General features: G+C 35.4%; 1 long non-coding RNA gene across 1 annotated transcript; it reads left to right on the top strand.

The window, feature by feature from the left end:
• Nucleotides 1-1,072: 1,072 nt before the first annotated feature.
• LOC122435811 lies at nucleotides 1,073-20,402 on the top strand. The gene is made up of 2 exons (XR_006267705.1): nucleotides 1,073-1,174; nucleotides 20,317-20,402. It is a non-coding gene; the product is annotated as an uncharacterized LOC122435811 (long non-coding RNA).
• Nucleotides 20,403-26,041: the final 5,639 nt, after the last annotated feature.

Here is a 26,041-nt window from a genome sequence, read left to right as displayed (position 1 = left end):
AAGAAACCAAGCATAATTTCTGAAGTTTAATATACAATGCCTTCATCAGCAGATTTGAGCAGACAGAAAAGTCATCAAACTCAACAACTGGCTAATTGAGATTATCCTGTCTGAAGAATAAAAAATGAACAAAAATGACAAAACCTGCAGGATACCATCAAGAGTATCACCATTGTATATCCTTGCCTCCTTTATGGAGAAAAGACAATCTCTTTAACAAGTGGTGCTGGGAAAACTGGTCAACCACTTGTAAAAGAATGAAACTGAAAAAAAAAAAAAAAGAATGAAACTGGAACACTTTCTAACAACATACACAAAAATAAATTCAAAATGGATTAAAGATCTAAATGTAAGACCAGAAACTATAAAACTCTTAGAGGAAAACATAGGCAAGACACTCTCCAACATAAATCACAGCAGGATCCTCTATGACCCACCTTCCAGAATATTGGAAATAAAAGCAAAAATAAACAAATGGGATCTAATTAAACTTAAAAGCTTTTGCACAATTAAGGAGACTATAAGCAAGGTGAAAAGACAGCCTTCAGAATGGGAGAAAATACTAGCAAATAAAGCAACTGACAAATAATTAATCTCAAAAATATGCAAGCAACTCCTGCAGCTCAATTCCAGAAAAATAAATGGCCCAATAAAAAAATGAGCCACAGAACTAAACAGACATTTCTCCAAAGAAGACATACAGATGGCTAACAAATACATGAGAAGATGCTCAACATCACTCATTATCAGAGAAATGCAAATCAAAACCACAATGAGGTACCACGTCACTCCAGTCAGAATGGCTGGTATCCAAACGTCTACAAACAATAAATGCTGGAGAGGGTGTGGAGAAAAAGGAACCCTCTTACAGTGTTGGTGGGAATGCAAACTAGTTCAGCCACTATGGAGAACAATGTGGAGATTCCTTAAAAAACGAAATAGAACTGCCATACGACCCAGTAATCCCACTGCTGGGCATACACACCAAGGAAACCAGAATTGAAAGAGATACATGTACCCCAATGTTCATCGCAGGACTGTTTATAATAGCCAGTCCATGGAAACAACCTAGATGTCCATCGGCAGAAGAATGGATAAGAAAGCTGTGGTACATATACACAATGAAATATTACTCAGCTATTAAAAAGAATGCATTTGAATCAGTTCTAATGAGGTGGATGAACCTGGAGCCTATTATACAGAGCAAAGTAAGTCAGAAAGAAAAACACAAATACAGTATATTAACACACATATATATATATATATATGTAATTTAGAAAGATGGTAACAATGACCTTATATACGAGATGGCAAGAGAGACACAGATGTAAAGAACAGACTTTTGGACTCTGTGGGAGAAGGTGAAGGTGGGATGATTTGAGAGAATAGCATTGAAACATGTATATTATCATACATGAAATAGATTGCCAGTCCAGGTTTAATGCATGAGACAGGGTGCTCAGGGCTGGTGCACTGGGATGACCCTGAGGGATGGGATGTCCGGGAGGGAGGTGGGAGGAAGGGTCAGAATGGGGAACACATGTACACTCATGGCTGATTCATGTGAATGTATGGCAAAAATAACCACAATATTGTAAAGTAATTAGCCTCCAATTAAAATAAATTTTAAAAAAAAGAGAGAGAGAGAGCATCACCATACACAGTTGAAGTCCCAGGAGAAGAAAATAGGAAATGGAAAATAATTGAATAAATAATGGTTAAAACCTTTAAAAATTGGTGAAGCACATTAATTTACATATATAAGAATCTCAATGATCTCTGATTAGGATAAACTTAAAGAACTTTTTATTGTATATATTTTCTCATTTAGTCTTCCTAAACATATGGGTTATGAGGGAAAGGTATTAATATACCCATTAGACCGAAGAAAATGAGGTTTGGCTTATGAGGTATTACTAAATTCAACCTAGTGAAGTAACTAGGAATAAAACCTAAGTTTGTGGAATCCTAATACAGTGTGACTCCAAAAAGATACTACCATAACTATTTGAGCAATCTTGAACCTCATGCCACAAGTTTAATGGGATGTGATTTAGACTTAAAATTGTCAAGCTGAAGTTTAATATCTTATATTTTCTTTCTTCCTTCTATGCCTAAACTATATTTAGATCAGTTTTTTTTTAAAGTGATAGAATTTCTAATGCTTTCAAATTTCTATTGCTTTCTTCAATATTAGGTCAAACAACAGTATTAACATATTCATTCATCCAAGGATTTAGTGGTGACATAGTCATGAACATAATCAAAACTGCCTGGAGAACAGCTGCATAATAGTGATAAAAATTAAGTTTCCCAATGATGGTGAAGAAAGAAATAGCAATGAGTTTCTATAATATAAATTTTTCTTCATCAAACAGGAACAAAATAATATCTTGTGAAATTCATTTGAAGCAAACAATTAATTCTGAAAATTTTCATTTGTGGATATAGAAAGAGGTGTTCTGATAGTTTCCTAATTCAGAATTTATATTGTTACTATTTTTTTTACAGTAAATGCAGTACTAGAAGTAAAGACATTTGGTTTTAACAGCCTCAATTATCTTTTAGCAACAGGTATCTCCACCAAATATTTAAAATTTAACATTTTTCTATCTGTAACTACATTAGGATAGAATAACCAAACCTTGATTGGAAGTCAAAATAAAGAATGAGGCTTGTATGACCATGATATGGTCTAAATATTATGATTATGATATCTAATTAGTAGGAATGAAAATAATTGTCCTCTACAGATTAGTCCCTTAAGTCCTTAAGTTGCTGATCCCATAAAATTGAATTTGTCATTTTATAGACCACAAATATTGGGGAAAATTCAAATAAGATGATTAGAATCAAGATGATGAAAACAAGTCAAAAATAAATTACCTAGAAAACAACTCCTAGCTCTGGGATACAAATAAGAGATTTCAAATGAAAGAGTCAAAACTTCAAATATAAGGTAGAAAATCTGGATTAAAATCAATACCTAAGTGATTAGCTTCTTCACATTTGCTGAGACAAAAAGTATGTCTCTCCCAATAAGGTCTATGTTCTTCCAAACTTAGGAAATGAGTACAGAGTCAAAGAAACATTTTTTTTTTTTCTGGAAAGAATGTTGGAAATCGTTTTACCTAACTTATTTTACAAAATAAGATACAGAAGCTGCCATAGATACAGAAGCTTAATATTTGTGTCTCCCTCAAAGTTCATATGTTGAAACCTTATCTCCATTGTGATGATATTTGGATATGGAGCCTCTGAGAGGGAATTAGTTCATGAGAATGGAGTCTTCATGAATAAGCTAAGTGCCTTTATAAAAGAAACCGCACTGAGCTACCTTGCCCCTTTCAACATGTGAAGAAGACACAGTGAAAAGACAACTGTTTATGAACGAGTAACTGGGCTATCACCAGACATAGCCTCTGCTGGCAACTTGATCTTGACTTTCTCAGCCTCTATAATTGTGAGAAATAAATGTTTGTTTTTTAATTACCACTCAGTCTATGATATTTTTGCTACAACAACCCAAACTGATAAGACAAAAATTGATGCTGAGAAGGGGGCTGCTGCTGTAACAAATATTTTAAGATGTCGAAGTAACTTTGGAACTGGGCAATTCTGGTGAAAGATCAAATTCTGGTGAAAGAACTGTAGAAAACGACTCAGTCTTCCTGGAGAATACCTAAATAATCCTGAATAGAATGTTGGCAGAAATATGAATGGCAACGACAATTCTGGTGAGGTTTCAGACAGAAATGAAGAACATGTTATTGGACACTGGAGGAATGGCAATCCTGTCATAAAGTGGCAAAGAACTTGGTTGAATTGTGTTCATGTTTTAGTGTTTTGTGGAAGGTAGAACGTTTGAGTGATGAAATTGCATATTTAGCTGAATCTATTTCTATGTAAAGTACTGAAGATATAGCTTGGCTCTTCCAGACTGTTTGAAATCAAGAAGAGAGAAATGACTTCAAGATGGAATTGCTAAGCATAAAGGAAGCAAAACCCAAAGATTTAGAAGTTTCTAAGGCTATCCATATTGCAAAAAATGAGAAAGCCTGTTCAGTAGACAACACAAAGTGTACAGCCAAGCAACTGTTTGATAAGGAGATTAGTATGGGTCAGTTTTCTCATTGTATAAGACAATGTAAGAATGACCCTGAAGTTGGTTCAGAGATCATTAGGGCTGCCAATTAACAGGGCTGTTAATATTAATTGACTATAAAAGTTTTGGGGACAAACATAACAATTTGGGGTGGGTTATTCAATCTATATTAGCCTCTAAGTAGTTTTCTTTTTCTTGAAAAATTATTTTCAAAAAAATTAGATATTCAGAAGGCCTTTACTAGATTTGACTGAAAATCGAAATTGGTAACACATTCCCAACAAAAGTAATAGATGGATTTTTATCCATTACAAAAAAAAAATCTTTATGCGTATTTGGTCATCAAGAAGCCCTCATTAAAATTTAAGTACCCCTGGTAGAGTTAACACTCAAAGTCATTAACAACTATTAATATTTTAACTACAATTATATTATCATATTATTTTTCTAATATAATAGTTGAGATCAAAGTCTATATCTATGGAAGGTAAGAACAGCACCTGAGTACCTGAGCCACTGTGGAGACTGGGTGAAAACAGAGTGGTGCTGAAATTTCTTATTTTCCTTTTAGGTCCTTATGTAGGACACTTATCTTTGATTTTAAGACAAAAAATAAATCAAGAAAAGATTTCAGACCAAGAAAAGGTTCATGGGTAATAGATAAACTTTATTAGTCTTTGCAAGTATAGGCACACCCCTCAATTTTCCCTTTCTCTAGAGAGATGATATAGATATAACTGCCTCTTTTTAAGTAAAAAATAATAGTTCAATGTCTACCACGTGCTTTTTCCTTTTCAGTGCTGAGCAATAAATAATATAATAGACTGATCTCATGGATCTCACACTGCAGTTGAGAAAAGATGGGCAGTTAAATGAATGGTTCTAGGCACATAATTCAATTAGATGATGTGATAGGGAATAATTGGGTGGCTATTTTAAATGGAGTACTCAGGGAAATATTATTTGAAGAAGTGCTATTTTAGCTAAGGTCAGAAAGACAAAAAAAAAAAAAAAAATAGCTAACCATAATGATAGCAGAAAATAACATTTCAGGCAAAGGGAGTACTAGCACAAAGACCCAGAGGTGGAAGCAATTTTGGCGTATTCAGGTATGCTTGAGATTAGTGACTAAGTCTCTTCAAGAGAAACAAACAGGTATAAGCTGTTGAGTGAGCTTATACAAAATCGCTCATCACTGCTGACATATCCACCTTTCTACTAAAGCAAGCATTAAGATGACTTGGGTGAAAATTGGCAAACTTCCACAGAATGGGCTATTCTATCTATCTATTATTGTGACATACACATATCAGAGTTTGGAAGACAAGCATTACAAATTTCAAAACTTCCAAACTCAGTGAAGAGGCCTGTAGAAATAGCCCCTTGAAACTGAAGAGAAGGTGATTCACCCTGAAACACCTGGAAGGAAGAAAATAATATAATTTTAATTTTGGATGCAATGTTTATGACTTTCAAAGTAATCCTAATTAGAAGTATTTGCAGATTTTTTTCACTTACCTAAAACACTGATTACAAAATTTATAGGAAAGAGTCATTATTCAAAAATAATCTAGATAATTTTGATAAGCAGGAATAGAGGGAGGACTTGTCCAACCAGACAGCAATATATTGTGTGAAGATGTAGTAAGTAGAGCATGGAACTAGATCACATAACTTGTACAAATGGACAAATACATTAATGGAACAGAACAGATAATCCAGAAATAAATCCATGTATATGATATTTAGTATCTGCTAAGGATGATACCTCACATAATTGAGAAAAAAATGGGCTATTTGTTATCCCAATTTCATTAAGTTGGGATAATTCACTATGCATTTAGGGAACTCACCAGAACCGATATCTTGTTGGCATGAATTGGTTTCTAACATTCAGTGTCCATTCTGATGGGTCAATACATACATATGCCATAATAATAGTTTAATATTGCTAATATTCAAATTTCTAAAACAATACCAACCTTCAGAAATCTTTTAAGTATAAAGAAAATTTCCCCCTGGATAATGAGAACAACTCTCAATCACCCCCAAATATTTATTTCTGAAAAACAATAGCATACCCTAATATAACTGCAGTGAAATGTGAAAATCAGAAGAGTAGAATTCATATATTACCTCCCTCTAATTATCAGACCCCATTCAAGTTTTGCCCATGTGTTGTTTACAGTTTGTTTCTTTAAATTCTTCCAAACTGGAAGAATTGCTCAGTTCTTCCTTTACTGTTATGATCTTGATGCTTTACAAATTCAAGACCAGCTATTTTTGTAGAACATCCCTCGATTTGGCTTTGTCTGACATTTATACATGATTAGAGTCAGTAGAAGGAAATGGCAACCCACTACAATACTCTTGCCTGGGAAATCCCATGGACGGAGGAGCCTGGTAGGCTACAGCCCATGGGGTCGTGAAGAGTCAGGCACAACTGAGCGACTTCACTTTCACTTTATGCATCTTTGGTCAGACTATCGCAAAAAGCATGATGCATTCATCTCATCAGGAGTACATGATTTCAAATTGTCTCATGATTGATAATGTTCACTTGGTCATTAAAGGTGGTGTGTGCCACCTTAACAACCACAAAGTTATTTTGTGGGGAAACATTTTGAGCATATGTAAATACTCTATTACTTATTAAACCTTTGATTTCTTTATCCATTTATTTATATCAGTATGTACCTATGTTTCCTGTTTTATTTAAAAAGCTATAATCCACTACTATGAATATTCATTCAAATTATTTCAAATATAGGTAGCAGATGCTCAAGGCTCACTTCATTGTTCCTTTGTTAAGTCCTCATCCTTCTTTGATCATTTTCTTGCTTTATGGCATTACATGATGCTCCAGGAGAGGATCATCTTGTATTTCCCTATTCCAATTTTGGAATTAACCACTTCTCTAAGGAACTCAGGTTCCTTTTGTTAGAGAATGATATTAGGAACTGAAATTTGACTATAAGATATGTTTATTGCTTTTGGAGGTCATAACATTTAGGCCCTCTCAGGGGACAGATCTAGGTAATATATGTGTGTATATGTCAGCATATTTACATCTATCATAATATCTATGTATCATCATTCTTCTTGAAAAATGATACCTCCAATTCCAATTCAACTCACAGGATTATTGTAGTTTTATCTCCTTCCATATTTGTAACTCCTTTCTCTAACAACCAGAAACCAATTTTAATTATGTTTAAAACATCTATTAATTTGATCCATCTCTTTGTATGCAACCAATCTGCCTTTTCTGCTAGTACCTTATTTATGCTCAAATCCACCTAAAAGCTTTAGGATTAAATTCTTCAGAAGGATAAAGAAAAGAGAATAGGAAGATAAAGAAGAAATTGTTAAATATTTTAATATATATTCTTTATAACACTATCAACAAAATAATTCAAATTATCAGTAACATTTATTAAGAAATATAGCATATAATAATATGAAATAAATTATACAATTTAAAAGATTTTAAAAAATCAGATGGTTTAGCCTTGAAAAAAATTAAAGAAAAGGAAAAAAAATCAATAAATTTGAAAATGTTAACATTAAAACCATATACAGATATAATAAAAATTCTATGATAGAGGGCTTGGAGGGGGTACAACAAAGGGTATATGATGAATATTTATTGCATTTTTGGCTGTAATCATTGAGAAAATTAAAATAATTTATTTATAAAAGGTAAAGATACTATTTTTCTCTTTTCTTAGGGAATCTCAATAAAAACATGATAAGCCCTATATGAGTTCCTAACTTCTGATTTTGAAATGCAAGTTTAAAGGCTTTCTGACATTTGGAACTATAAACATATACTCAAAATAATGCAAAATTTTCTTGCAAGCTAAAAGCAAAACAAATCAAAAGATGAAGTTTATTTGTTTCTCAAAAAGGTAAGAGAAGTTTTAAATATTCTTCCTTTTACTTTAACATATAAATTTGTATTAAACGTGCTCCTATACAGAATATCATTTTTGTTGGTAGAATTATTCATTTTCCCCAACATCTCCCTTCAGCCTTACCTTCTTGAAAGGATTCTCATTTCTAGTCGGAAACATTAAACAATATGTAATCGGAAGTAGTCAAACAGAAGATGGCAAGAATGACCATCAACATTTTATAAATCAGTGAACTCAAATGGACTGGAATGGGTGAATTTAACTCAGATTTTATTATATCTGCTACTGTGGGCAAGAATCCCTTAGAAGAAATGGAGTAGCCATCATAGTCAACAAAAGAGTCCAAAATGCAGTACTTGAGTGCAATCTCAAAAATGACAGAATGATCTCTGTTCATTTCCAAGGCAAACCATTCAGTATCATGGTAATCCTGGTCTATGTCCCAACCACTAATGCTGAAGAAGCTGAAGATGACCGGTTCTATGAAAACCTACAAGACCTTCTAGAACTAACACAAAATAAGATGTCCTTTTCAACATAGGGCACTGGAATACTAAAGTAGGAAGTCAAGAGATACCTGGAGGAACTGGCAAGTTTGGCCTTGGAGTACAAAATGAAACAGGGCAAAGGCTAACAGAGTTTTGCCAAGAGAACGCACTGGTCATAGCAAACCCCCTCTTCCAACAACACAAAAGAAGACTCTACACATGGACATCACCAGATGGTCAACACTGAAATCAGATTGATCATATTCTTTGCAGCCAAAGATGGAGAAGCTCTATAAAGTCAGCAAAAAGAAGACCAGGAGCTGACTGTGGCTCAGATCACGAACTGCTTATTGCTAAATTCAGACTTAAATTGAAGAAAGTAGGGGAAACTACTAGACCATTCAGGTATGACCTGAATCAACTCCCTTATGATTATACAGTGGAGGTGACAAATAGATTCAGGGAATTAGATCTGATAGACAGAGTGCCTGAAGAACTATGGATGGAGGTTCTTGACACTGTACAGGAGACAGAGATCAAAACCATCCTCAAGAAAAAGAAATGCAAAAAGACAAAATGGTTCTCTGAGTAATTCTTATAAATAACTGAGAATGAAGAGAAGAAAGAGGCAAATAGAAAATGAAAGATATATCCATCTGAATGCAGAGTTCCAAAGAATAACAAGGAGAGAAAAGAAAGGCTTCCTAAGTGATCAAGCCAAAAAATAAAGTAAAACAATAGAATGGGAAAGACCAGATCTCTTCAAGAAAAGTAGAAATACCAAGGGAACATTTCATGCAAAGATGGGCACATAAGAAGACAGAAACTGTATGGATTTAACAGAAGAAGAAGATATTAAGAAGAGGTGGCAAGACTACACAGGATAACTATATAAAAAAAGATCATAATGACCCAGATAACCACGATAGTGTGATCACTCACCTAGAGCCAGACATACTGGAATGTAAAGTCAAGTGGGCCTTAGGAAGCATCACTATGAACAAACCTAGTGGGGGTGATGGAATTCCAGCTGAGTTGCTTCAAATCCTGAAAGAAGATGCTGTGAAAGTGCTGCACTCAATAGGCCAGCAAATTAGGAAAACTTGGCCATGGCCAAAGAACTAAAAAAGTCAATTTTCATTCCAATCCCAAAGAAAAGCAATGACAAAGAAAGTTCAAACTAGCACACAATTGCACTTATCTCACACGCTAGGAAAGTAATGCTCAAAATTCCCCAAGCTAGGCTTCAACAGTACATGAATGGAGAAATTCCAGATGCTTAAGCTGAATTTAGAAAAGGCAGAAGAACCAGAGGTCAAATTGTCAACATCCATTGGATCAAAGGAAAAGGAAGAGAATTTCAGAAAATCATCTATTTCTGCTTCATTGACTATGCTAAAGACTTTGATTGTATGGATCACAGCAAACTGAGGACAATTCTTAAAGAGATGGGAATACCAGACCACCTTGCCTGCCTCCTGAGAAATCTGAATGCAGGTCAAGAAGCAACAGTTAGGACCCGACATGGAACAACAGAGTGGTTCCAAATTGGGAAAGAGGATGTCAAAGCTGTATATTTTCACTCTGCTTATTTAAATTATATGCAGAGACCATCATGCAAAATGCCATGCTAGATGAAGCACGAGCTGGAATTGAGATTGTCGGGAGAAATATCAATAACTTCAAATACGCAGATGACACCACCCTTATGGCATAAATCAAAAAAGAACTAAAGATCCTCTTAATAAGGTAAAAGAGGAGAGTGAAAAAGCTGGCTTCAAACTCAACATTAAAAAAAAAAAACCAAACTAAGACCATGGAATCTGCTCCCATCACTTCATGGCAAATAGATGGGGAAACAACGGAAAGAGTGACAGACTTTTTTTTTTTTTTTTTTCTCTTGGGCTCCAAAATCACTGCAGATGGTGACTGCAGTCATGAAATTAAAAGAGGCTTGCTCTTTGGAAGGAAAGTTATGACCAACCTAGACAGCATATTAAAAAGCAGAGAGATTGCTTTGCTGGCAAAGGTCCACCTAGTCAAAGCTATGATTTTTCTAATACTCATGTATGGATGTGAGAGTTAGACCACAAAGAAACAGCTTTTTTTGAACTGTGGTGTTGGAGAAGACTATTAAGAGTCCCTTGGACAGCAAGGAGATCAAATCAGTCAATCATAAAGGAAATAAATCCTGAATATTCATTTGAAAGACTGATGCTGAAGATGAAGCTCCAATATTTTGACCACCTGATGTGAAGAGCTGACATTGGAAAAGACCCTGATGCTGGGAAAGATTGAAGGCAGGATGAGAAGGGGATGACAGAGGATGAGATGGTTGGCTGGCATCACTGACTCAATGGACATGAATTTGAGCAAGCTCCAGGAGTTGGTGATGGACAGGGAAGCTTGGTGTACTGCAGCCCATGGTGTCACAAAGAGTTGGATACGACTGAGTGACTGAACTCAACTGACAGTCATTATGAGCTGCTGAAACTGCAGTAGTTCTGACTGAAAGTATAGAACCTGAAACACAAGGATCACCCTCTTTGTGACTCAGCACAGCACAAAGTAAAGTGGACATGTTATATTTGCTTGGCCATTTGCACCTACATTCTTAGGAATTTAAATCTGTTGTAAGTGATGTAAGGATATGCAGATATCTGGAGTGCATGTTTATTGCAGCAATAATAATGGAAGTTAAGGATGAGTCTGTCCTGCTCCTGGTATTTTGCTCTGGTTACTGCTAGCAGAACCTCCAGTACTCCTTTGGTTTTTGTCTACTTTCAAGGTATAGTCTTCCTGTAGATTGTTGTCTATGATATCCTTCCAGTAAGTTACCATTTTGCTTAATTATATCTCAGTTTAGTTTTCATGTTTCATAAGAACAACAGATTGATACAGGTTATTATTAAGGAAATGCAAATAAAGAAGAGCAGGAAAAACTCTGCTCAATTAACAAAGGTAATTAAAATGTATTTCAAAAGATAGAAAGCATGAATAGTATTAAATAAAAAAGATGCTCAAACTCACCAGTTATTAGAAAAATACATACTTAAGTTATGTAATTTTCACCCATATGATTGATATTACTTTATGTGCTAGTATTGGTGACAGTATCGGATTGTAAGTGCTCTATTCACTGACTAGGGGCAGTGAAAAAATTGGCAAAACCACTTGGGAGGGACGTTATGCATTGTTTATTATAAATAAAAGTTGTGAATGCCAACAACTTTCTCTTTCTACATTGCAATATCTAACTTAGAGAAACCAATATGCATAAGGAGGAATATATATAGTTATATTTGTAATAGTAAATATTGTCACCCTGCTTATTTAACTTATATGCGGAGTACATCATGAGAAAACTGGGCTGGATGAAGCACAAGCTAGAATTAAGATTGCCAAGAGAAATACCAATAACCTCAGATATGCAGATGACACCACCCTTATGGCAGAAAATGAAGAAGAACTAAAGAGCCTCTTGACGAAAGTGAAAGAGGAGAGTGAAAAATTTGGCTACAGTTCAGTTCAGTTCAGTCACTCAGTCGTGTACAACTCTTTTGACCCCATGAACTGCAGCACCCCAGGACTCCTTGTCCATCAACAATGTCGGAGTTTACACAAATTCATGTCCACTGAGTCAGTGATGCCATCCAACCATCTCAAGTTCTAACATCCCCTTTTCCTCTTGCCTTCAAACTTCCCAAGCATCAGGGTCTTTTTCAGATGAGTCAGCACCTGGCATCAGGTGGCCAAAGTGTTGGAGTTTCAGCTTCAGCATCAGTCCTTCCAATGAAAACTTAGGACTGATCTCCTTTAGGATGGATCGGTTGGATCTCCTTGCAGTCCAAGGGACTCTCAAGAGTCTTCTCCAATGCCACAGTTCAAAAGCATCAATTCTTCTGTGCTCAGCTTTCCTTATAGTCCAACTCTCACATCAATACATGACTACTGGGAAAACCATAGCCTTGATAGACGGACCTTTGTTGGCAAAGTAATGTCTCTGTTTTTTAATATGCTGTCTAGGTTGGTCATAACTTTCCTTCCAAGGAGTAAGCGTATTTTAATTTCATGGCTGCAATCACCATCCACAGTGATTTTGGAGCCCAGAAAAATAAAGTCAGCCTCTCTTTCCCCATCTATTTTCCATGAAGTGACGGGACCGGATGCCATGATCTTAGTTTTCTGAATGTTGAGCTTTAAGCCAACTTTTTCACTCTCTTCTTTCACTTTCATCAAGAGGATCTTTAGTTCTTCTTCACTTTCTGCCATAAGAGGGGTGTCATCTGCACATCTGAGGTTGTTGATATTTCTCCATGCAATCTTGATTCCAACTTGTGCTTCCTCAAGCCAAGTGTTTCTCATGATGTACTCTGCATATAAGTTAAATAAGCAGGGTGACAATATACAGCCTTGACATAGTTCTTTCCTGATTTGGAACCAGTCTGTTGTTCCATGTCCAGTTCTGACTGTTGTTGCTTCCTGACCTGCATACAGATTTCTCAAGAGGCAGGTCAGGTGGTCTGGTATTCCCATCTCTTTCAGAATGTTCCACAGATTATTGTGATCCACACAGTCAAAGGCTTTGACATAGTCAATAGAGCAGAAATAGATGTTTTTATGAAACTCTTTTGTTTTTTCAATGATCCAGTGGATGTTGGCAAGTTGATTTCTGGTTCCTCTGCCTTTTCTAAAACCAGCTTGAACATCTGGAAGTTCACGGTTCACATACTGCTGAAGTCTGGCTTGAAGAATTTGGAGGATTACTTTACTAGCGTTGAGATGAATGCAGTTGTGTGGTCATTTGAGCATCCTTTGGCATTGCCTTTCTTTGGGATTGGCATGAAAACTGATATTTCCAGTCCTGAGACCATTGCTGAGTTTTCCAAATTTGCTGGCATATTGAGTGCAGCACTTTCACAGCATCATCTTTTAGGATTTGAAATAGCTCAACTGAAATTTCATCACCTCCACTAGCTTTGCTCATAGTGATGCTTCCTAAGCCCCCCTTGACTTCACATTCCAGGATGTCTGACTCTAGGTGAGTGATCACACCACCATGATTATTTGGGTCATGAAGATCTTTTTTGTACAGTTCTTCTGTGTATTCTTTCCACCTCTTCTTAATACCTTCTGCTTCTCTTTGGTCCATACAATTTCTGCCCTTTAATGAGGCCATCTTTGCATGAAATATTCCCTTGGTATCTCTAATTTTCTTGAAGATATCTCTAGACTTTCCAATTCTTTTGTTTTCCTCTATTTCTTTGCATTAATTTCTGAGGAAGGCTTTCTTATCTCTCCTTGCTATTCTTTGGAACTCTGCATTCAAATCAGTATATCTTTCCAATTCTCCTTTGCTTTTCACTTCTCTTCTTTTTGCAGCTATTTTTAGGCCTCCTCAGACAGCCATTTTTCTTTTTTGCATTTCTTTTTCTTGGGGATGGTCTTAATCTCTGTCTCCTGTACAATGTCACAAACCTACATCTATAGTTCATTAAGTACGCTGTTTATCAGAAGTAGTCCCTTAAATCTATTTCTCACTTACACTGTATAATCAGAAGGGATTTAATTTAGGTCATACCTGAATGGTCTAGTGGCTTTCCCCACTTTCTTCAATTTAAGTCTGAATTTGGCAACAAGGAGTTCATTATCTGAGCCACAGTCAGCTCCCGGTCTTCTTTTTGCTGACTGTATAGAGCTTCTCCATCATTGGCTACACAGAATGTAATGAATCTGATTTAGGTGTTGGCCATCTGGTGATGTCCATGTGTAGAGTCTTCTTTTGTGTTGTTGGAAGAGGGTGTTTGCTATGACCAGTGCATTATATTGGCAAAACTCTCTTAACCTTTGTCCTGCTTCATTTTGAACTCCAAGGCCAAATTTGGCCTAAAAATTTTGGCTTAAAACTCAATATTCAGAAAACTATGATCATGGCATCCAGTCTCATCACTTCATGGAAAATAGATGGGGAAAGAGTGGAAACAGTGGCAGACTTTATTTTTTTGGACTCCAAAATCACTGCAGATGGTTACTGCAGGCATGAAATTAAAAGTCTCTTGCTCCTTGGAAGAAAAGTTACGACCAATCTAGACTGCATATTAAAAAACAGAGACATTAATTTGCCAGCATAGGTCCGTCTAGTCAAGGCTATGGTTTTTCCAGTTGTCATGTATGGATGTGAGAGTTGGACTATAAAGAAAGCTGAGCACTGAAGAATTGATGCTTTTGAACTGTGGTGTTGGAGAAGACTCTTGAGAGTCCCTTGGCCTGCAAGGGGATCGAACCAGTCCATCCTAAAGGAAATCAGGCCTGATTATTCATTGGAAGCACTGATGTTGAGGCTGAAACGCCAGTACTTTGGCCACCTGATTCGAAGAGCTGAGTCATTTGAAAAGACCCTGATGCTGAGAAAGATTGAAGGCAGGAGGAGTGATATAAGACGAGATGGTTGGATGGCATCATTGCCTCAAAGGACATGAGTTTGAGTAAACTCCAGGAGTTGATGATGGTCAAGGAAACCTGGAGGTCTGCAATGCATGGGGTCCCAAAGAGACAGACATGAGTGAGTGACTGAACTGGCCTGAATGGTGAAAAATCTTAGAACAAGTTAAATATCTATCAGTGGATTATGGTTAACTATGGTGCACATAATATGTAGTCTGTGCAACATTTAGAATAATAATGGTGATCTATATTTACTTGCCTGGATATATGTACATGTAGTGTTGGTCAATGTTAAAAACAAGTTTTAGGATGGAGCATACATATGATATCATATTTTAGGTAGTACTACTCGTCCATCTGAAATAATGATATAATGCAATTGCAGCCACATGGATGGGCCTGTTGTTATTCGGTAGCTCAGTTGTGTCCAACTCATTGTGACCCCATGGACTGCAGCAAGCCAGGCTTTCCTTTCTTTCACTATCTCCCGAAGCTTGCTCAGACTCATATCCATTGAGTTGGTGATGCCAGCCAACCATCTCAGCCTCTGTTATCCCCTTCTCATCCTGCCTTCAATCTTTCCCAGCATCAGGGTCTTTTCCAATGGATTGGCTCTTCGCATCAGGTGGCCAAAGGATTGGGATTTCAGCTTCAGCATCAATGAATATTCAAGACTGATTTCCTTTGAGATTGACTAGTTTGATCTCCTTGCAGTCCAAGGACCCTTTAGAATCTTTTCCAACACCACAATTCAAAAGCATCAATTCTTCAGCGCTCAGCCTTCTTTATGGTTCAGCTCTCACATCCATGCATGACTACCAGAAATCAATGACTACTGGACATCCATATATGACTATTGGAAAAACCAGAGCTTTGACTATATGGACTTTTGTTGGCAGAGTGTTGTCTCTGCTTTTTAATATCCTGTTTAGGTTTGTCATAACTTTTCTTCCAAGGAGCAAGTGTCTTTTTATTTCATGGCTTCAGTCACCATCTGAAGTGATTTAGGAGCCCAAGAAAATGAAACCTGACACTGTTTCCACATTTTTCCCATCTATTTGACATTAAGTGATAGGACAGGATGCTGTGATCTTAGTTTTTTGAATGTTTAGTTTTAAGTGAGCTTTTCTCCTCTCCTTTCACCATCATCAAGAGGCTCTTTAGCTCCTCTTTGCTTTCTGCCATATGGGTGGTTTCATCTACATATCTGAGGTTGTTGAAACTTCTTGTGGCAATCTTGATTCCATCTTATGCTTCATCCAGCCCAGCATTTCACATGATGTACTCTGCATATATGTTAAGTAAGCAGGGTGACATATACAGCCTTGATGCACCTCTTTCTCAATTATGAACCAGTCCGTTGTTACATGCCTGGTTCTGTTGCTTCTTAAGCGAAGTAAGTCACAAAGAGAATGACACATACATTATAATATCAATTATATGTGGAATCTAGAAGACAATACAAATTAACATACCTACAGCCAAGTCGAATGCAGGGATAAGGGAAGAAAAAAAATGGGGACTTGGGATTAGGAAATGCAAACCATTATGTTTAGAATGGATAAGCAACAAGATCACACTGTCCATCAGAGGGAACTATATTTAATATCCTGTCTCAAACTATAATGGAAAATAATATTTTATACTTTGCTGTACAGTCACTTTGCTGTACAGAATACATTCACACAACATTGTAAATCAACTATACTTCAAAAAAAAACTTGAGACAAAATTAAATAGAATGGTTGTTCAAATGCTTTAATGGAAGACTTAGCCAAAAAGTGTCCAATGTTCTACATAGGTTATAGACAGAGAAAGTTGCTAACACTAGCATTATTACCTAGATCAGTATTAGAAACCAGCACTTTTAACAGTTTAGAAGTTATTCAGTTGATGGGTGGTATGAATTAAACACTTGCCATTACCAGCTTAAAATATTTAATGAAATATGTTATTTATTTCATGGTTTTGAAATCCATTTATATTATGGTTCTACTAAGAATTTCACAAGAGAAATATTTTGGTTTCTTTTCACAATGCACTGTGAATAAAATCTCTAAGGACAAATGATGAAGTGCTACTAATTCTTTATTTTCTTTTGTCAAAGATTCTGTCTTTTCAGTGTAATGTTAACTTCATTTTTCTTACTTCTTTCTTTTTAAATTAATTCATTTAATGTTTCTTTCTGCCTCCCTAACTCATCTGCTTTTATTTGTTATCAAACTCGCTCTTGCCACTATATCCTCCCATTTTTTCCTGCTAGTATTATGCAGTAGGCCAAACATAAACTGACTCGTTAATGAGTTCAATTTAGAGGACCAAAGGTTAGGAAAAAGCACATTTTGAAAAATAAACATAACTTTATATTTTAAACATATTTATTTCTTGTATCCAGCCCTGTTATAAAAACCCTTCCATTGCATTATAATAATTTTGCAAAAATTCCATGAATAAAATAATTGCTAATGAATAGAGAAAAAAATCAGATCTGATTTTATAAAAGTTCAATTGTGGCTATTTTAGTTCACTGCTACATAAGTTACATTCTAACAGCAAAATTGATGAGATGAAAAGTAGAGAAAAGATGATGTACCCTTTCATTTTTACATCAGAAACCAAATATTTTAAAAGCACCATTCTTCAGACTTTTCAAATTCTGACAATTTCCTATATCTCTTTAGATGTTGATATGCAGTAATTTTTTTATCAGTTGAGAGATAATTTGAATTTAGTATGCTTATTTTTTTTTAAATTGTTGTATTAGTGCAAAATCCCTCCTTCCTATTAATTTCCTCCTTTCTCCCCTCTGATTGTTTGTGAAAGGCCAACTTTCTTTGTAAAAACCTTTTCTGATCTTATTACTCTTAAGTGGACCCTCCCTACTGTATGAGTCTATAGTGATATTAGTTTGTACTAAAATCACTTGCCTCTTAAGCATATACTGCCTTATATATTCTTTTCTTTTTTAAAATTAATTTATTTTTTTTATTAGTTGGAGGCTAATTACTTCACAACATTTCAATGGGTTTTGTCATACATTGATATGAATCAGCCATAGAGTTACACGTATTCCCCATCCCGATCCCCCTTCCCACCTCCCTCTCCACCCGATCCCTCTGGGTCTTCCCAGTGCACCTGGCCAGAGCACTTGTCTCATGAATGGATAAGGAAGCTGTGGTATATATATACCAAGGAATATTACTCAGCTGTTAAAAAGAATTCATTTGAATCAGTACTACCTTATATTTTTAGGTGACTGGTTTTATGTCCTTATTCCTCACTTTGATTATAAGTTTTAAGTAGCTAAGGATTATGTTTGCTTTTGTTTTTGTTGTTGTTGTTTGTTTGTTTAACCACATTTCCTTTAGGACCTGGCCCCACATCACTTAGAAACATACCTTGAGCACTATAGCATTTGTAAATTTCTGCTATTCATTTAAGCAAATATTTAAAAACTTAATTTTAGAAAGTTGACACCAGATTTTGAGAGAAATACAAGTGGTATTCATAAAGCTACAAGTTTCCAAGTACTGGCCTAGTACTCTTTCCACAATAATATGGTGCCTCCAAAACTTTCAGTGATGTCCTATATTTTCATGTTTCCAAACTAAAAGTCTATAGATTGGTTTCATAAAACACCTAGGAATACCCACTCTCACCATTACTATTCAACATAGTTTGGGGGGTCTTATCCACAGCAATGAGAAGAAAAATAAATAAAAGGAATCTAGATTGAAAAAGAAGTAAAACTCTCACAGTTTGCAGATGACATGATCCTCTGGATAGAAAATCCTAAAAAAGCCACCAGAAAATCACTACAGTTAATCAATGAGTAATGTAAAGTCACAGGATATAAAATTAAAACATGGAAATCCCTTGCATTCCTATATACTAACAATTAAATATCAGAAAAAGAAATTAAAGAAACAATCCCATTTACCATTGCAATGAAAAGAATAAAATACTTAGGGATAAATTTACCTAAAGAAACAAAATACCTTTGCATAGAAAACTATAAAACACTGATGAAAGAAATCAACAATGACATAAATATATGGAGAAATATACCATGCTCTTGGATTGGAAGAATCAATATAGTGCAAATGAGTATAGTACCCAAAGCAATCTATAGATACAATGCAATCCTTGTCAAACTACCAATGATATTTTTCACAGAATAAGAACAAATAATTTCACAGTTTTTGTGGAAACATAAAAGACCCCAAATAGCCAAAGCAATCTTGAGAAAGAAGAATTGAACTTCCCAACTTCAGACTATATGACAAAGCTACAGTCATCAAGACAGTATGGTACTGGCACAAAGACAGACATATAGATCAATGAAACAAAATAGAAAGTCCAGAGATAAATCCACACCTCTATGGACACCTCATCTTTGACAAAGGAGGCAAACATGCACAATGGAGAGAAGGCAGTCTCTTCAGCAAATGGTACTGGGAAAACTGGTCAACTACTTGTAAAAGAATGAAACTAGAACACTTTCTAACACCATGCACAAATATAAACTCAAAATGGATTAAAGACCTAAATGTAAGACCATAAGCTATAAAATTCTTAGAGGAAAACATAGGCAGAACACTTTCCAACATAAACCAGAGCAAAATCCTCCATGACCCACCTCCCAGAGTAATGGAAATAAAAACAAAAATAAACAAATGGAACCAAATTAAACTTAAATTGTTTTGCACAACAAAGGAAACTATAAGCAAAGTGAAAAGACAGACCTCATAATAGGAGAAAATAATAGCAAATGGAGCAACTGACAAAGAATCTCTAAAATACCAGATCAATACCAGAAAAACAAAGAACCCAATCAAAAATTGTGCAAGACCTAAACAGACATTTCTTCAAAGAAGACAAAGAGATGGCTAATAAACACATGAAAAGATGCTCAACATCACTCATTATTAGAGACAAGCATATCAAAACCACAATGAGGTACCATCTCACATGGGTCAGAATGGCCATCATCAAAAAGTCTACAAACAATAAATGCTGGAGAGGGTGTAGAGAAAAAGGAACCCTCTTCCACTGTTTGTGGGAATGCAAACTGGTACAAGAATTATGGAGAACAAACAGTGTGGAGATTCCTCAAAAAACTGGAAATACAACTGCCATATGACCCAGCAATCCCACTGCTGGGCATACACACTGAGGAAACCGGAATTGATAGAGACACATATAACACAATCTTTGTTGCAGCACTGTTTACAATAACTAGGACATGGAAGCACCCTAGTTGTCCATCAGCAGACAAATAGATAAGGAAGCTGTGGTACATACACACAGTGGAGCATTGCTAAGCTATAAAAAAGGAACACTTTGAGTCTGTTCTAATGAGGTGGATGGACCTAGAGCCTATTACACAGATTGAAGCAACTCAGAAAGAGAAAGACGAACTCTGTATATTAACACATATATGTGGAATTTAGAAAGATGACACCCATGATCCTATATGCAGGGCATCAAAGGAGACACAGATGTAAAGAACAGACTTTCAGATTCAGTGGGAGGAGGCAAGGGTGGGGTGCTTTGAGAGGAAAGCATTGAAACATATACATTACCATATGTAAAATGGATGACTAATGCAAGTTTGTTGTGTGAAGCTGGGCACCCAAAACCTGCTCTGGGGCAACAGAGGAATAGGGTGGGGAGGAAAGTGGCAGGGATTTAAGGATTGGAGGGATGCATGTATACCTATGGATGATTCATGTTGATGCATGACAAAAGCCATTGAACTATGGTAATTATCCTCCAGTTAAAATAAAAAATGATTTTTAAAACCTGGGGCTATTTTACAAACAGAAAGTCCTAGGTCTTACTCAATAGATCTATTCTAATTCTGTTTTGCAGTCTTCTATATGCCAGATATTATGGTGGATTCTGGAGATACAGAGACAAACACGTCAGGACTCTGTCTTCAAAAGCTTCAAAATTTAGTGGTGGAAGCAGACTTATATACAAAATAAATTATAATACAGACAAATATAATATATTAAAGGTATATGGAAAAACTTATGAGACCATGGAAAACCTTTCTCTTATGATTACAAAAGGTTGTGCTATTCAAAGATAATAGGTATTAAGTATTAGCAAGGTAGATGATGAAAATGGTCTCTTATGCAGGGGTATAGAGTTTTATAGAGCATCACATATTGAGGGTATCCCCAAGTAATTGAGTGTGTCTAGATTACAGGATATGTAAGGGGATTGTTGGAAGATGAAGATAATAATGTAGGCAAAGGCAAGATGTTGAAGAGTCTTCTGTGCTTTACTAAGAAGTGTGTTTTATATTGCATATATGATGGGGAATCATAAGAAAGTAACATGATCACAAAAGAACATTCTGTCAAAAGTGTAGAGAATATATTGGAATGTGACACTTGAGAACTGTGTGTTAGTCAATAGGTAATTCTAGTAGTCCTGGGCCTTAATATGAGCAGTAGGAAATAGAATGGATGAACATGAGATCAGTTTAAAAGATATTTAAAGAGTTGAAGTGAGATAACTTAAATATATGATATTGAAAAATCCTGAACTTCCTTTGAATCTCCATTCAAAGAGGAAATTATACACATTATTTTAACATTAAGTACTTTTTACTTTATACTGATTTTTAAAATGTGGAAATAATATTTATTATAGATCCGAGAATAGGAAGCAGAAGACTACTAAGTTTGGATTTGCAAAACTTTGTTTAGAGTTCTGGTACTTCTTAAGAATTATGTAACAATAGATAAGTAAACAGCTTCAGTCTTAAAATTCCTCATATGTAAAATAGCATTAATATCTATATCTACTTCACTGAGTGGCTGTCAGCACTTAACAATACAATGCATGTGTAGAGTATTGGTAAAATTGGGGAAATAGTTGTATAATTTATTATCACATTATTGCTAAGGATTTAGTATGTAACAATAACCAGTACCATTCATTTGGGGAAAAAAAATTGCAGTATTTAATGTTGTTATGGAATCTCAGCACTGATACTTGTCTTTAAGAGAAAATCTTTGATAATATATGGCTCTCCTCACTGCATTTCTACCTTGATTCCTCACTTTGATACTCCAGCTAACTATCAAAACCTTATCTGATTTAAAAGCTTGAGGTTATAATATTTCAAACGTTAACTGCCATGCTGAATAGGGTAGTTCCCTGTGGTTTTATATGACTGTTATGTGTTCAGTTTTGTCAGTGTTTCATAGACACAGAAGACTAGGTGCAATATTTGAAGGCCATTTGTTCTCTTCCTATGTTTGGATTTAAACACTATTTGGGTCAACATTTCCTTTTCAAACAATACTCATAACTCTACACTTGAGCATAATTCTTGAGTTCAATCAAACAAATACAGAGTCAAAAAGCAAAAGCAGTACTTTCTCTTTAAGCAATCTACAGGTGATCTCTGCAAAGTTTCATGTGAGCTAAGACTTTGATATTACCATTTATGCTTTCTGGTGTCTTTTGATCATTAGTTACTAGTATTTCTCATTATTTTAAGCACAAATACTCTTTAAACATCTGAAACTTTGCCAGAATATTTAAAAAATATGTTTTTAAAACCACATGTTATAGAAATGCAAAGCAAAGTATGTTCTCTTGAGATATTATCCATCTTTCAGCCTTCAGATATACCTAAAGCATGCAGCAAAGTGTTAAAGATAAGTTAGTGACTCTATACAGAGTCTAACATTTAAGCTTCATTGATACGAGTAAATTGTTCTGAGAGAAAAACACTTTGTTTTCATTACATAGTTAGTGTGTTGAGTGAATGTAAGAACAAACTAACCATAAAACTCCTCTGTAAAAACATATGTAAGATTAATAATTGACAATGATCTTGGCAAGGATTTTTTGGACACAACATCAAAAGCATAAGCAACAAAAGCAAAAAATAAATAAGTGGGGTTACATCAAAACTTAAACATTTCTTTTTAAAAGCAAAAGAAACAATCAACAAATAAAATGGCAACCTACAGGATGGGAGAAAATATTTGCAAAACAGATCTGATAAGGGATTATTCAAAATACATAAGGAACATGCAACTCAAAGCAAAAAGCAAACAATCTGATTTTCAAATGGGCAGAAAATTTTGAATAAACATTTTTTTTTAAAAGAAGACATTCAGATGGCCAACAGGGACATGAAAATGTGTTCAACATCACTAATAATCATGGAAATTCAAATAAAACCCACAATGAAATATCATCTCATACCTGTTAGAATGGCTACTACCAAAAAGAAGAGGTACCAAGGGTAGGTGAAGATGTGGTGAAAAGGGAACCCTCATGAATAATAATTCCCTTATTGATGGGAATGTAAATTGGTTCAGTTACTATGGAAAACATTCTGGAGGCTCTTCAAAAATTTAAAAGAGAACTACCATGTGATCCAGCCATTCTCCTTCTAGATATATATCCAAAGGAAATAAGATAAGGGCTTAGAAGAATATCTGCACTCCCATGTTCATTGCAACATTATTCACAACAGCAATGATATGGAACCAACCTAAGCATTCAACTATAGATGAATAAAGATGATGTGTGTATATATATGATGAAATACAATTCAGCCGTAAGAAAAAAGGAAATCTTGTCATTTGTAACAGCATGGATGAAACTTGATGGCACTAGGATAAGTGAAATAAGTCACAGAAAGACAAATACTGCATGATATAATTTATGTGTGAAATCTAAAAAAGCCAAACTGACAGAAACAGAGTAGAATGTTAGTTGCCGGGGGCTGGATAGTAGGATAAATGGGGAGATGCTGGTCAAAGGGTAAAAATTTCCAATTACAAGGTGAATAAATTCTGAGAATCTAATATATAGCATGGTGGTAGATTCCAGTTAACATCATTGTACTTTATACTTGAAAAGTGATGAGAGTAAATCTTAAATGTTCTTACCAAAGAAAAAACAAAGAAATGGTAACTTTGTGAAGTGATAGAAGTGTTAAATAACCTTACTGTGGTAATCATTTAACAACATATATGTGTATCAATCATGATGTTGTGCACAAATTTGCACAAAGTTGTATGTCTATTATATGTCCATAAAGCTGTGAAAAGTAAATAACAGTATATTTTGGCATTTGTGATCATATATCATCTCTTTCCAATTTACGTTCTTATTCCCACCACCCTCATTTCATTTTATATATTCAGTACAACAGCCTATCTAGTTTTCTTGCTGTTCTTTCCTCAGGACTCATGATTGTCACCTCCCATTTTTAGCTAAATTTTTGTATCTCCATGAATGACTTAATTGTCAAATTTCTCTTTGTCAACCATGCAAATACTCTTGTGAAATGGACCATCTCTCTATTGAATTCTTCTAAGGCATTTAGTGCCTCTTATGCCATTAGTTTGATTTTGCCCTATGCTATATTTCCTCATTAGGTTTTCTGCTCTTTTAGGACAGTGTTTTTCTCTTACGTATCACTATCTTGTATCTTCTGTAGCAGTTGATCAATATATATGTATATTTTTCCATTTATTTTTATTGGTTGGAGGCTAATTACTTTAAAATATTGTAGTGGTTTTTGTCATACATTGACATGAATCAGCCATGGATTTACATGTGTTCCCCATCCCGATCCCCCCTACCACCTCCCTCTCCACCTGATTCCTCTGGGTCTTCACAGTGCACCAGGCCCGAGTACTGGTCTTATGCATCAGCCTGGGCTGGTGATCTGTTTCACCCTAGATAATATACATGTTTTGATGTTGTTCTCTCAATACATCCCACCCTCGCCTTCTCCCACAGAGTCCAAAAGTCTGTTCTGTACATCTGAGTCTCTTTTTCTGTTTTGCATATAGGGTTATCGTTACCATCTTTCTAAATTCCATATATATGTGTTAGTATACGGTATTGGTCTTCACCTTTCTGGCTTACTTCACTCTGTATGAAGGGCTCCAGTTTCATCCATCTCATTAGAACTGCTTCAAATGAATTCTTTTTTAATGGCTGAGTAATATTCCATGGTGTATATGTACCACAGCTTCCTTATCCATTCATCTGCCGATGGGCATCTAGGTTGCTTCCATGTCCTGGCTATTATAAACAGTGCTGCGATGAACATTGGGGTGCACATGTCTCTTTCAGATCTGGTTTCCTCGGTGTGTATGCCCAGAAGTGGGATTGCTAGGTCATATGGCAGTTCTAATTCGTTTTTTAAGAAATCTCCACACTGTTCTCCATAGCGGCTGTACTAGTTTGCATTCCCACCATCAGTGTAAGTGGGTTCCCTTTTCTCCACACCCTCTCCAGCATTTATTGCTTGTAGAATTTTGGATAGCAGCCATCCTGACTGGCATGTAATGGTATCTCATTGTGGTTTTGATTTGCATTTCTCTGATAATGAGTGATGTTGAGCATCTTTTCATGTGTTTGTTAGCCATCTGTATGCCACAAAAAAAAAAAAAAAGAAAGAAAGAAAACTACAGGTCAATATCACTGATGAACATAGATGCAAAAATCCTTAACAAAATTCTAGCAAACAGAATTCAACAACAAATTAAAAAAATCATACATAATGACCAGGTGGGCTTTATCCCAGGAATGCAAGGATTCTTTAATATCCACAAATCAATGTAATACACCACATTAACAAATTGAAAGATAAAAACCATATGATTATCTCAATAGATGCAGAGAAACCCTCTCACAAAATTCAACATCCTTTTATCATTAAAACTCTCCAGAAAACAGGAACAGAAGGAACATACCTCAACATAATAAAAGCTATATATGACAAACCCACAGCAAGCATTACCCTCAATGGTGAAAAATTGAAAGCATTTCCCCTAAAATCAGGAACAAGACATGGGTGCCCACTCTCACCACTACTATTCAACATAGTGTTGGAAGTTTTGGCCACAGCAATCAGAGCAGAAAAAGAAGTAAAAGGAATACAGTTAGGAAAAGAAGAAGTGAAACTCTCACTGTTTGCAGATGACATGATCCTCTACGAAGAAAACCCTAAAGACTCTACCAGAAAATTACTAGAGCTAATCAACGAATATAGTAAAGTTGCAGGATATAAAATTAACACACAGAAATCC

The sequence above is a fragment of the Cervus canadensis genome, chromosome X (assembly GCF_019320065.1).
Source record: "Cervus canadensis isolate Bull #8, Minnesota chromosome X, ASM1932006v1, whole genome shotgun sequence".
Classification (NCBI taxonomy): domain Eukaryota; kingdom Metazoa; phylum Chordata; class Mammalia; order Artiodactyla; family Cervidae; genus Cervus; species Cervus canadensis.
The sequence above is the reverse complement of the archived record's forward strand: the minus strand, read 5'-3'. Positions and strand labels throughout refer to the sequence as shown.